Below are 14,624 nucleotides of genomic sequence, written 5' to 3'. Positions count from 1 at the left end.
GCTTATGGACATGCATCAATTGCTTTCAGACAACTCTCTGCTGTTTATAACATTATCATTTGCTTATGTCATGTCAGTCAAAATGAACTAAACTTGTGAATGCTGAATAGTCATTCCATATAAAACTAATAGTCCTCATTGCATTACTCGAGTCATTACATACAAAAATGTTGAACCAGTTGTCAAAATCTGTCTAGCAAATTTTATAAAACCAAATTTAAATCTTTATTTTCCTGAAAATGTCTTTAAAATTGAAAAATTTGATGAATGATTTACAGACCTGTGTATGTTGTAGGTTCAATTCCAATATGTTCTGCAATATTGTTTACAGTTGTGCTCAGCTCTATCCAAAGGGAGTTTATGTTTGTTGTAGATAAGGGTGTGTTTATTCTTTTGCACAATGCTGTGAATAAATTAGAATTGAAACAAGCATCTGCAGTAAAAATGTGAAACATACATATTCAGTGTCTTGTACTGAGATGTCTCACTACAGTTTTTCTCAGTCGCTTTGGTGCATTTCTCACAACACTATTTACATTTGCACAACAGTTAATGCATTTCTTAAAACAATTAGTCATTTGTGCACATCCTAGTAGCAGTTTCTCATTCCTTTTTAACAAATTGCAAATGCTTTCGGACATACATCAATTGCTTTCAGACAACTCTCTGCTATTTATAACATTATCATTTGCTTATGTCATGTCAGTCAAAATGAACTAAACTTGTAAATGCTGAATAGTCATCCCATATAAAACTAATAGTTCTCATTTCATTACTTGAGTCATTACATACAAAAATGTTGAACTAGTTGTCAAAATCTGTCTAGCAAATTTTATATTAAACATTTTTAATCTTTATTTTTCTGAAAATGTCTTCTAAATTGAACAATTTCATAAATGATTTACAAACCTGTGTATGTTGTAGGCTCAGTACCAATATGTTCTGCAATATTGTTTACAGTTGTGCACAGCTCTACCCAAAGAAAGCTTATGCTTGTTGAAAATAAGGGTGTGTTTATTCTTTTGCACAATGCTGTGAATAAATTAGAATTGCAACAAGCATCTGCAGTAAAAATGTGAAACATACATATTCAGTGTCTTGTACTCAGATACCTCACTAAATGCAGTGATGTCTAACTTTGCTGTAGTTTTCAAATGGCTGTGCAAATAGTCTATAGTGCTGTCTTGAGCATTTTCAGGAAGTGTCACCAACATCTGACTTTTTTGCATTGAAAAAATGTCCAGAGTAAACTCATAATGAAAACATGACTAAGCCATTTGACTATCTTGTTCATAAACAATGGTGGCAGGACTTTTCATTTTGATGACACTGACACTTTGATTGTCATGAATACTTGCTTTTGAGGAATGAACTATCCATTTTGAGCATGTGACGCGCTTTTGCAGTTTATCAGCTAGGTTTTGCAGTTTGTACTAATTGTTTTGAGAAATGCATTAACTGTTGTGCAGAAATGCACTGGTGTTGTGAGAAATGCACTAAAGCGACTGGGAAAAACTGTAAAATCTTCTTGTTTTGTTGTATTTTTGATTAGTGCAGCCATGGTGCAAAAAAGACACCTCATCATAGAAAGAAATTATAATAATGTATTCTTATTATTTTGTAAAATGTTTTTAGTGCTGAAGTCCAACTCATTTCCCTAAAGCCCATTCACTTTCAAATTTCTGCCATTGCCAGAATTCATTCATACGTTCGTTAGTTAGTTTGTTCGTTCGTTCATTCATTCAATCATTTATTTATTAAGTAGGCTCTTATGTATGTACAGTTGTAGCTCAGTAACTCATTTCTAATAACTGATTTCTTTTATCTTTGCCATGGTGACATAAAATATTGTTACAAGATATTTTTCAAGACACTTCAGCTTAAAGTGACATTTAAAGGCTTAACTAGATTAATTAGGTTAACTAGGCAGGTTACGGTAATTAGGCAAGTTATTGTATAACGATGGTTTGTTCTGTGGACTATCAAAAAATATATAGCTTAAAGGGGCTAATAATATTGACCTTGAAATGGCTTAATAAAAACTGTTTTTATTCTAGCCGAAATAAAACAAATAGGACTTTCTCCAGAAAGAAAATATATTATCAGACATACTGTGAATTTTTTTCTTGCTCTGTTAAACATCATTTGGGAAATATTTTTAAAGGAAAAACAGTTTCAAGGGGGGGCTATATATATATATATATATATATATATATATATATATATATATATATATATATATATATATATATATATGTAGGGGGGGGGGGGGGGCTAATAATTCTGACTTCAACTGTATATTTGTAACTCTAATGTATGTAATGTCAGTATATAATCCCTTTTAATGCACATGGTTCAAAAACAAGCATGGTTTTCCTGACAAAAGTGACTTTATATACTGAAAAGGGCTTTTTAAGTGAGAGTTTACCCTAAAATGACAGTATACTGGCCACTTTAAGCTTCCAAAGCTTTATGAGTTAAATCTTTCTGTTAATAGCAAAAGACGATATTTTGAAGAATGTTGAAAACTGTTAACCACCCATAGTAAGAAAAATAGCCTATATTGGTCATGGTCAATGAGCTTCCATCATTCTTCAAAATGTCTTCTTTTGAAAAAGAAAGGGTGCTCAAAAATTTCTGAGTAATAAACAAGCATTTATTTGTTTGTAATAGATTAAAATACATAATTCGAAGATGCAGCCTTTTCTTTAGTAATAAGCCAGTATAACATTTTGACAATTAGTTTCATCTGTCAGTCTGTCTTCAGGAAAGTAGCTTATGAGAATGTGGGAACACTGTACAGCCGATATTAACCGGGTTTCTTGGGGACTTCCAGTCTGAGATATCCAATATTCATGCCTGACTCAGATAGGCCTAAATGTAGAGCTCTTGAACTTGAAGATTACGACGTAGTTACATGGGTGGGAAAAAATCAGGACCACCCATTCAATGCCCTGCCGCCAGGAGAAGACATGCAGCGCCGCCCATGAGCGCGAGCGATACAGTCAAGCAGATTATTTCAACGGGATCCCGCCACAGACTGGTAATCATTTACTAACTACGGAATGAACGGTAACTACGGGTCGACCGACGGCTGAAATCAATCAGCACAAACCCGGATTAATAACGCGCAAAGAAAAAGAAGCAGCAGCAAACTTCATCCATAGGGTAAGGCAGAGTTTTGTGACTTCCGAAAGTAGCTGGACGTAATTCTTCAACAGACTCTCCTCAGGTAGTTGAAGGTTTATGTTGAACATCATCGCTTGAACGATGATAAAGTTTAACTGTCACTGGTAAAAGTCATGTTGGCCATGTTGTACTGCAATACATGAGGGGTGGGTTGTGTGACAAGGAGTCTTATGTCTGTCTTGTTGTGGCTCGCTCGTTTAGGGTTTCAGAAGTAAGCTAAATTATTGAGGTAAAGCTGATTTATATCGCATATGCATTCATTTTAAACTATCTACTTGTGACACGGTGCCTATTTTAGCCTTCTTTAAATATTCGTCCTGAAATAAGCATGACTTTAAAACAACAAAAGCACTATTTAATTGACTGTGAACAGTGTATTAGCTGATGATATGATTTCCCTGCTTAGAATTTGCAAATGATACTTTTCTGAAATTTCATTATCAAGGAGAATGTCTGAATATGCGAATATAAAATCAATTTTAGATCAGTGATTTATTTAATGCAAAATTTTTAATTAATGTCAAGATTAAAAAACAGTGTGTGTAGTAGGCTATGCAGTACATAAAATGGTTAAAATTGTGTTATATATATATATATATATATATATATATATATATATATATATATATATATATATATATATATATATGTCAAAATTATTAGCCACTTTAAGCTAATTTTGTTTTGATAGTCTACACAATAAACAATCGTTATGCAATAACTTGCCTAAATAATCTAGTTCAGCCTTTAAATGTCACTTTAATCTGTACAGAAGTGTCTTGAAAAATATCTAGTCAAATATTTGTTGTCATCATTGCAAAGATAAAATAAATCAGTTATTTGAAATGAGTTATTAAAACTATAATGTTTAGAAATGTATTAAAAAATCTCTCCGTTAAGCAGAAATTGGGAAAAATTTTAATTTTAGAGCAATTCCAGCTTTATAGATGTGACATTTGCAGTAAAATCTCAAAACATAAATTCACAGAGAAAGTATATGTTAACATTATATTTTTTATATATATTATATATATAATATTTTATATATATTTTCCGTATACAACATACTTTGTAGAAATTCTTTGAATTAAACCGCACAACCCAAAAGAAACAGTGCTGATCAACAGGACAAGAGTTGACTCTCTATACAACAAACACTATGGATTTAGTTTAAAATATTTTATTTAAAGATTTAATAATTTTTTATTTAGTTTTGCATTTATCAGGTCAAAGCTCTTTTATGAATGAGAAATCTCTCCGTTATGGATGTGACATGTGATATTGGCATGTGTGTGCTTTTGGTTAATTAAACATTAACAAAGACATTTTTTAGTATTTTTAAAGCATTGTAAAATACTTGCTTACACAAAAAATGTAGAAAGGATTTTGCTATTTTGGCATAAACTTTATTTTTTTCATTGCAAGGTTGACAATTGCATGGAATTGCTCATATATACAGTGAATCCGGAAAGTAATCATAGCACTTTACTTTTTTTTTTCACATTTTTTATGTTATGCTCAAAAAAAAATAAAGGTACAGGAGCTGTCACTGGGGCAGTACCTTTATAAAAGATACATAGTGGCACCCACATAGTCCACAGTGGTACCTAAAAGGTGCAAATTACTACCCACATGTACCTAAAAAGTACCTTTTAGGTACCATTATAAACCCTTCAGGTACAAATAAGGCACTGCCCCAGTGACAGCTCCTGTACCTTTATTTCTGAGAGTGTACAGCCTTATTCCAAAATGTATTAAATTCATTTATTTCCTCAAATTTCTACACAATACCCCATAATGACAATGTGAAAAAGATTTTTTTTTTTTAATTTGTTGCAAATTTATTAAAAATAAAACCTAAAAAATCACATGTACAGAAGTATTCACAACCTTTTCTCAATACTTTGTTAATGCCTCTTTGGCAGCAATTACAGCCTCAAGTCTTTTTAAATATGAAGCCACAAGCTTGGCACATCTGTCTTTGGGAAATTTGCCCATACCACATAGCAGTACCTCTCAAGCTCTATCAGGTTGGATGGGAAGTGACGGTATACAGCCATTTACAGATCTCTCCAGAGATGTTCAATAGGATTTAGGTCTGGGCTCTGGCTGGGCCAGTCAAGAACATTCAATGAGTTGATGTAAAGCCACTTCATTGATATTTTGGTGGTATGCTTTGGGTCATTGTCCTGAGGTAAGATGAACCGTCGCCCCAGTCTGAGGTCATGGATGTCTCTGTACATTGCTGCATTCATCTTTCCCTCTATCCTGATTAGTCTTCTAGTTCCTGCTGCTCAAAAGTTTTTTTTTAATATTTCCCAAATTATGTTCAAAAAGAGTGAGGAAATTTTCACAGTATGTCTTAGATTATTTTTTTCTTCTGGAGAAAGTCTTATTTGTTTTATTTAGGCTAGAACAAAAGCAGTTTTTATTTTTTTAAACACCATTTTAAGGACAAAATTATTAGCCCCTTTAAGCTATATTTTTTTCCGGTATTCTACAGAACAAACCATCGCCAGACAATACCTAATTAACCTAGTTAAGCCTTTAAATGTCACTTTGATCTGTATAGAAGTGTCTTGAAAAATATCTAGTCAAATATTATTTAATGTCATCATGGCAAAGATAAAAAAAAATCAGTTATTAGAAATGAGTTATTAAAACAATGATGTTTAGAAATGTGTTTAGAAAAAAATCTCTCCGTTAAACAGAAATCGGGGAAAAATAAGTAAATAAAATTTGGTACTAAAAACAAGCGACAGAAATTGTTTCAACTTAAATAATAAAATTTAATTAATTAATGTGATTTGTGCAATACTTGAAATGCAATAGCCAATAAATAAATGTTAAAATAGTCAAATAAATCAATTGAAAATGCACACACACACACACACAAACAAAAAAAAGTTCAAAATCAATAAATGCATGACTGTTCCACTAATCGAGTGTGCTGTCCTCCGCTATTAAACTACGTTTAACAATGCACTATATTGTTTTTCCAAAAAAGTACCTGAAAATTAAACTTGCCTCCGAAACACTAAAGAATCACATGCCTCAGGTCTCATGATTCTATTTACAGGCCCGTCTGGGTCGCCCCTCCACCATCCGCTCCTCTCCTTCCCCATAAAGTGAAATCTGACATTCAGGACGATGCTAAAATTAATATCGTCTTCTGATTAATAAAGTTCACTCTGAGGCTGATGATGATGAACATTGAGGATTTTAGTAGATGCCTGTATAGCCTCTTTAAGTCCATGTGATCAAATTCATATAGATATAAATAGTAAAAAAAAAAATCTGTTCTGTTTTCATTTCATCCCATTCAAAAGTGCAGCTTTACACTGTAAATGTGGTTTAAAACATTCCTCTCTTTAATCTAATATGGTTAAATAGTGGTACATGATTTTGACTCGCTTCCAGGACAAGAGTTCTTTGTTCGTCCCTCAACGTGGTTCATGTATAAGTTGTTTACAGGGGAATAGAGTCTGCAGTGTTCATCGAAACTTTCTCTTTATCTAAATCACATTATTTGTCGGTATGTGGATAATTGTTAAGCCACGGGAGATAGAGGTCTGTCTGAAAATGTTAAACCAATTAGCACGTCACAAACTGTTTAAATGAGCATAGAAAATGTTGCGCACGTCTGGCTTTGACTGACTTTCTGACTTTGTTTTATCTGTAGGTTGAGAGTTGATGCACATGGGTTTGTTTGTCTAAAGCTGCTTTTTGTAAGAGGCAGCCAACAAAATAACTAGATTAGGAAGCAAGTGAAGATGAGACATTGATTTCGGTGATAAACTGAAGTTTAATCAAAGTCAGACAAAAGTTATTAGCCTCTACAGGAAGTTAAACTAGGGTCAGAAGTTTGGATTTATTACCTTTTATTGTTTTTTTTTAAGTATCTTCTGCATTTTGTTTGATAAAATACTATTAAAATAGCGCGTTTACATATTATTTTTACAATGTAAAACTCAACAGTCAACTTTATCAAATGAAAGCAGTGTAGTTAACTCAGAGTTGACTTAAAGGTAATTCTACTCATCTGAAAAGAGTTTTGAACTCAGTGTTGAAGGTAAACAGTTAATAAAATACCTCATTACTTTAATTTAAAAGAAGAAAGTTTACAGTTTTCATATAGAATAGCTTTAACTCAAATGGTTTGTTGCAATCGTTTTCCTTAAACGGTTTGAGTTGCCCTAACTTATTGGGTTTTACAGTACTCAGTTGGTTTGAGTTCTAATCTCTTCATTTATCGGATTTTACTGTGCTCAAATTGCTTCATTTACTCAAAGGATTTAAAGGAGTCCCTGTTATGAACGACTCGTTCACTTATTAGACAATAATACAAGTTTCTAGCACCGCAGTGTCTTGTTGTCATATTTCATTTACACTGTTTGCTTATTTTATTTAACAAAACTAGCATAAGCCTAGTATTTAGTTCGAGTTGGAGCTACTTTTCCATATGAACAGCACTGTATTATCATCAATAGCGTTATCTGTTAAGCACAAAAGTTTGTAACTTACAAAAAACGAAATCTTACCTATGAAATGTTACGCCTTTACACTTTGTTTGCGCGATACCACACCTAAAGTTCAGCATCTTCACGTTGGCTTTAGGTCTTGACTAGTGCGGTTGAATGACCTGGAAGCTCTGTACAAATGTGACGGCGCTATTGACGCAGGCTCAGGGTCTATATGTGATATCTACAGTAGTGTATCTATGGAATCAGATTAGACCATTAGCATCGAGCTCAAAAATGAGTTACAGCAGTAGTTGAAGCATGTGCTAAGACTGATGGGAAATGAAAAGTTGCTATTTCCTAGGCTGTTATGGCTAGGAATTATACTCTCATTCTGGCATGATAATCTAAAATTTGCAGACGCAATGATGTTAAACAGTTTATGAAAGTAGTCCTCAGCTAGCTAACTACATAACAGTGCTGTTTAATACCATTTCTCATGCTGTGAGAAAATATAGCAACACAATCCCTTATCACACCATAATGAGAGTATAGTTCCTAGCCATATCAGCCTAGAATATAGCAACTACTCATTTGAAGGGATGGAGGGTATAAATTCATTGTCTATGGCAGAAGTTAGTCAAATGGCTAAAATTTGTCTACAAAAACGTATCTCTTAAGCAGCTTATTACTTCATGGAAAGTCTATGAAGAGTTATGGTGCGCTGTTATGGCAGAAATGCCCTGACATTGACAGGATCAAGTTGATAATCAAGTTGGAAATAGACTCATATAAAACAGCTCCTTGCTTGTCCAGCCAAAAATACTCTCGAATACACACAAACACACACTCATACAGTGCTAGATAAAGAGCTGAACATTGTGTTCATTATTTAAAGAACTGAGACACTTGCCTGGGTGAATACTGATTTATATGTGTGGGATTTTGCTTCATTTGTGCACTGTATACTGTCAACAAATACAGGCCAGATTCATTACTTTATATTAGGGGCATACGGCATTGGAAAAAAAACTGCAATATTTTTATATTCTGCGATATATATTGTGATAGGAATACAATTTCATCAGATTTGTTGGATAAATATTTGGAAAGAATTTGTGCATATTGTGCAAAAATGTAAGAAACAATCAACAAGCATAGATAAATTCAATAAAGATAAGGATAAGGATACCATTTAAACAAACAGCGTTTGATTGTTTTCAGAGGAGTCGATCTGTATTCAGGTATACAGTAATTGAATTATCAAATGTAAAATAGTAGTCTTCTTATTCTTTATTTGATAAACAAAATAAAAAAAAATGTATATTAATAAATATTAAACGGTATAATTTCTTAAGCTTGAATGCTTTTAAAACCCTCACACATTTACAGGCCTTAAAAGACACTTGCAAAATGATAAATTAATATCCAGACTCAACATAGAACATACTCACAATGAGACTATTGTGAATGATCACATTGCGATATATATATATATATTAGGGTTGTCACGATACTGGAATTCGGTACCAGTTGATTGAAATTGAAATTTTAAAAACCTCCATTTCCCGTAAACATTTCAGTGATGTTGAGCACGTTCTTAAACACAGATTATTTGCCAGTGTGTTCACTTGCTCAACAGAAATTATTGTGATTGGCTGTGAAGGTCATCAGCTCACCAAACTCACCTCTTTTTACTGAGTGTAAACACAGAGATAGGGACACTTGGAGCGTCTCACCAGTGACGATATACAGCCACATCGCACTGCTACGAGTGTGATGTTGCGCTTATATAACAGTTCAACGGCATAATCACATGTATAATAAATAAATCAAATTAAAGGCTCAGTATTAAATGAACAATAATCTTTGCAATCCTTTCTAAAAAAAAAATAAAATTACTGTAAAGTTTAATAATTGCCGAATAAGAGGAGAGTCAAAATACGACATAAAATTGAATAAAACAACAACATTATAATCATTTAACAAAGTAATAGAATGCAAAACTGTTTAAAAAAATGTTTAAACTGTACAGTAACTTTATTTTAGAGAAGGTTGCAAAGATTTATTTTTATTTAATACAGTTTCATTTGTGTATCTTCTAACGAATAGGAATGAATAATGTTGTTTATGTTCTTTTTTCCTGTTTAGAATATAACTGAGCCTTCAATTACCATTCATAAGAGATTTATAAAGCATTAATAGTCTTCACTTTAGATTAGGTCACAAAACTGGATAAAGTTGACTTAATAAAGCAAGTATTGACATACAAATTAACTATTAATAAATGTCTGAATAATAAGAATCATTAATGTTAATTTTAATAGTTTATTAATCATTTGCTAACTCATTCTGAATTCTTAAATAACTGAAATAACTAATTAAATAACAGTAAATAATGAAATATAAATCATTAACAAAGTATAAAGCTACAGCTATTAATCACATTATAAATGTGGTTGTAAGTCAAGAATACAGCATTTGTAGCTGCAGTTATAAACTGTTTACTAACGTTTATTAATGTAGAGTTAATGCTTAAGAGATAATAAAATTCGCTATTTGCTAATGCTTGGTTATTAATGCATTGGCCATTGGCTAATGGTTAGTATGTAGTTATTATAAAGTGTTACCAAAATCTTACACATACCTTAGGATCGGCATAGCTGAAAATTTTGGTGGTTTTAAAACCTTGACTTTTCCAAACATGGCTATCGTCCCATGCCTACGCATGTCTAATCTCCAGCAGTGTGTCAGGGGGTGCTTTAAGCACAAAACCCCAGAGAGCAGTGCACGTCGGACAGTTTATCGAGGATGTACCACTCGATCGAGTCTCACTATAGTTGTTAAACGTGATATTCAATTAATCTTGTCTCTATTTAATGACTCTGCAGTCTTTTAAAGCTATCAGGGAACGTCTCTCAGTGCGAGTACACTGCTTCAATCTTTCGCTTTCACGCTTGTACTCAGTAATTTTAGTGAAAACCTCAGATACTGCTGGTTATTTGCTGTTGGTTGTGCACCTTTATTACCAACCAAGTTTGTCAACGGCATTATAACGAGACAGATCACTCTGCCTATTCATGGCAGAGTCCTGCGGAAATGTGATTGACAGGTGGTAATTTGTGTGTCACTTATCTGTATTTATGCCCATGCGGGTCAGGAAGTTGAAACGGTAGGCTACAAATAATTAATTCATTATGAATTCATTAACAATTCATAAATAATAAATTCACCTACAGCTATGATGACGCTGCCATCCTCCATCGCAATGTTTCACATTAGACATCATACGATGCCCAATTGGTCGACCTCGGCCAAACCTAGTACAAAGTTTAACTTAATATTTTTAGTCGGTTTAATTGTTGTAAGTTGAGAATACTAGAAAAGATCATTTAATTCAACACAAAAAATTAAGTTGGCAAGACTTTTTTTATTACAGTAAATGATTCAACCATCTTAAAAGTCATGTTGATGTGTATTAGATTTGCATGTACACAAGATAAATGTGACTATTTAAAATAGGTCAGCGCTTCCTGCAGCATCTAGCCTTTAAACTTTGGCTTTCGTAGACTGAAAAATGAGCCGATGTCGTATGTGCATGTGCTCCGTTTCCTTGTTTATTTTGCTTTGCCTGGGCTTTGAGGAAGCAGCTTTTGCTCCATTGATCAACTGTCTAGCTCTCGCTGTCCTGAAAGACAATGGCTGCTGTTTTCAGGAGACCCTGGGGTTTATCAGGCTCACTTCCCTTCAGGAAAGAGCAGCTGTGCTGGACGTAAAACTGGTCAAAACTGGTCAAAAAAAGACTCATTATTACTCAATATGAAACATGGTGAAAATATGAACATCCTAAAAACAGCTTGTTTCTTCTGTTGCACAGGGAAGGAGATAATTCGCAGAATGTTCGCGCTGCTACTTTCTTCAAAACAAAGTCAATGAAAAGTTCATTCTTGTAGTTTAAACAATGGAAGATTACGTTAGCTTTGGAAAGATCACGGGTTCAATTCTCAGGGAAGATGTAAACTAATAAAATGTGTATTAAATGCCTGACAAAGGCACGTCCTGACTCCTAACAACATGCTACAAGATTCCAGCGACAAGCAATTTGTTTGTCTAAAGTAGACGTGACTAGGCATGGGACGATAACCGTTTTCAAAGTTTTTTTTTCCCCAGCTTTTTAGGCAAACAGTATCGCCAGCAGAAAAAAGTTTTAAATTGTAAAGAAATCTGTGTTTTTGAAACTAATAGAGAGCAGCCTGACATATTTACTGCTCCAAAATATTATAAATGTTTCTCAAAATATTATGTTTCAAATATTATGTTCAAAACATTATGTTCAAAGGGAAAAAAAGTTTTGTCTGCGGGGTCTTAAAATGTCTTAAATTTCAAAAGCTCAATTTAAGGCCTTAAAAAATTCACTGAAATATGCCGTTGTGGGACCTAAATAATACATTTAAACAGGTCAAAATTTTCACTTATACATATATATATATTTCACATGTAAAGCTATGGGCAATCGGTGCAACCAACAAATCCATATAAAAAAAAATGTTTAACAAAATTAATTACTTGTCTTTTTTTTTTTAAAGAATGATTGTGCTAAAGTAGACATGACTAGTCATGGGACGATAACCGTTTTCAAGGTTTTTTTACCAGCTTTTTAGGAAAACAGTATCGCCAGCAGAAAAAAATATCGAAAATGCTGTTTTAAATTGTAAATCTGAGTTGTTGAAACTAATGAAGAGAGCAGCCTGATACGTTTACTGCTCACAAATATTAAAAATGTATCTCAAAATAAACTATATTGTGTTCAAAGGGGAAAAAGGTTAGTTTTTTTCAGGGTGTCCGCATGGTCTTAAAATGTCTTAAATTTCAAAAACTAAATTCACTGAAATATGCTGTTGTGGGTCTTAAATACTTTTAAACAGGTCATAATTTTCAACTATTGTCCATGTAAAGCTATGGCCAATCAGTAAAACTAACAAATCCATTTAAAAAAATGTTTAATAAAATTAACATTTATTAACTATTTGGCAATATGGTTTAATTGTCTTCCTTTCATCCTTACAATGACGTGTTTAAAAGTTCTCCATGTTTTTATGCATAAATTTATGTTGTGCATAAATCTTATTACAGCTTTTAAAACTTTGAGACATTCTGACTGTCTTTAATTGAATATTATTAATGCTACATTGCATTTGTAAAAAATATTCTGTTTTGGGTTGATTCTCAGAAGACTTTTAGATTAGTATCTCATGATGAGTGTCGATTAAATAAAAATATTGCCCTCAAAATTATTATTTACCTTGATTAAGACCTCAGAATTAAAAAAAAAATATTTTATTGAACATTAGAAAACAAAATTACATTGTAAAAAACGTTATTTATGTTGTGCAGAAATTTTGTTTGTTATAGCTTCTTTTTTAAAAAAATAAAGGTTGTGCTAATAAAAATATATGTATATAACTACAGTTAGCTTGTTTTAACACATTATTTAAAATATGTGGCTAAGAAATAACTGAATTTTAGTTTTACTTGGGCAAGTAAAAAAATCTGTTGTTTTTTGTTGTTCATTTACAAAAAATTATTAGCGTTTTGTCCTGTGATATTCTGAAATTTCATTGATAATGGTCTTAGAACGGTCTTAAAGCGTAATGAAACCTGCAGAAGCCCTGTTTTTACCCAGACATTTAAAAAGATTATATTTTAGAGCAGTAATCACAATACCGCAAAACCGTGAAACCATGATATTTTTATCCAATGTTATCATACCGTCAGAATCTTATACCGGCTCATGCCTAGACGTGACTTGACAGAAACATATCAGCCGTTCAGAAGGTTTTTAATCATACTAATAAATATTAATCTTCTTTAACATGATTAAAAGTACAGACTGAAAATGTATGTTCATGTTTGCTAGTTATTTTACTTACAGAATCTTAGGTAAACTATATGTTGCCGCTGTCAGTACAACAAGAAAAAAAAGTATTGAACACGTCACCATTTTTCTCAGAAAACATATTTCTAAGGGTGACCTTGACTTGAAAGTTTCACCTGATGTTGTTAACAACTAAAGAAATCTATATAGGCAAAGACAACAAAACTTATTATTTCACAAATTAAGTTATGCGCAATAAAATGAAATGACAAAAGAAAAAGTATTGAACACATGAATAAAGGGAGTTGTAGAAAGGCAGTGAAAGACCAGACAGCAACTGAAATCTCTCAGTAGTTGTTCAGCAATCATCTGCCATTCGTCATTGTAAATTAATATTATCTGCTTCAGTCCAACATCTACATTATCAGGAGGATAAAGATGAAACCAGAGTGGACATTTCAGCAAGACAATGATCCAAAACACAGCCGAGGAAATGGAAATGGTTTTTCAGCCAATCACTTGACTTTAATCCAGTAGAAAATACAAAATAAAGATTTTTGATAGACGAGACCCACAGAACCATCAAGATACTTTATATAAAGTATTGAATGTGGTTCAGTAGTTCAGTACTTTTTGCAATTTCATTGTCATTACACATAACTAGTTATTCTCTCTTTTTTATGTTTGAATTGTTTAGTTTTTTTTTTTTTTTTACCATAATCTGGTTCAATGTCAACAGCTTCTTTAGAAATATTATTCCCATGAAAAACATGTTCAATATTTAGTTTCCCAGCTGTATGTCATGTGAAATGGTATTCAGACTCACACTGGTAACATTTGACACTGAATAAAGCACATAATCAGCACCTGAGGGGATCATTGACGTAGTAGTTTATGCTGTAAACAGTGTTATAGTGCTTGAAGAGAGATTTTAAAAACTTTTTGAGTGCATTTATTATATTTTAGATCTTCTTTTATGCCCAAACACACTATAACACACTTACTAACATTTAAAAAGTGAAATAGCACCCCTTTAACAATTATCAAACATACGGACACCAGATACAAGTCTCTGAAATCCCACACTAGATGCTTCAGCC

At 32.7% G+C, this 14,624-nt stretch overlaps 1 protein-coding gene across 13 annotated transcripts in view; it reads left to right on the top strand.

Annotated features, from left to right (window-relative positions):
- The first annotated feature begins 2,976 nt into the window (after positions 1-2,976).
- kank3 (KN motif and ankyrin repeat domains 3) overlaps positions 2,977-14,624 on the top strand; it is a 45,655-nt gene continuing 34,007 nt past the window's right edge. For 12 of the 13 annotated variants that reach the window (XR_015497156.1, XR_015497155.1, XR_015497153.1 and 9 more), the window contains exon 1: positions 2,977-3,168. The gene's annotated coding sequence lies outside the window, so the exon portion shown is untranslated. 13 annotated transcript variants of the gene reach the window in all.

This window comes from Danio rerio, chromosome 8, assembly GCF_052040795.2.
Source record: "Danio rerio strain M-AB ecotype USA chromosome 8, GRCz13ab, whole genome shotgun sequence".
Taxonomy (NCBI): Eukaryota; Metazoa; Chordata; class Actinopteri; order Cypriniformes; family Danionidae; genus Danio; species Danio rerio.
The sequence above is the reverse complement of the archived record's forward strand: the minus strand, read 5'-3'. Positions and strand labels throughout refer to the sequence as shown.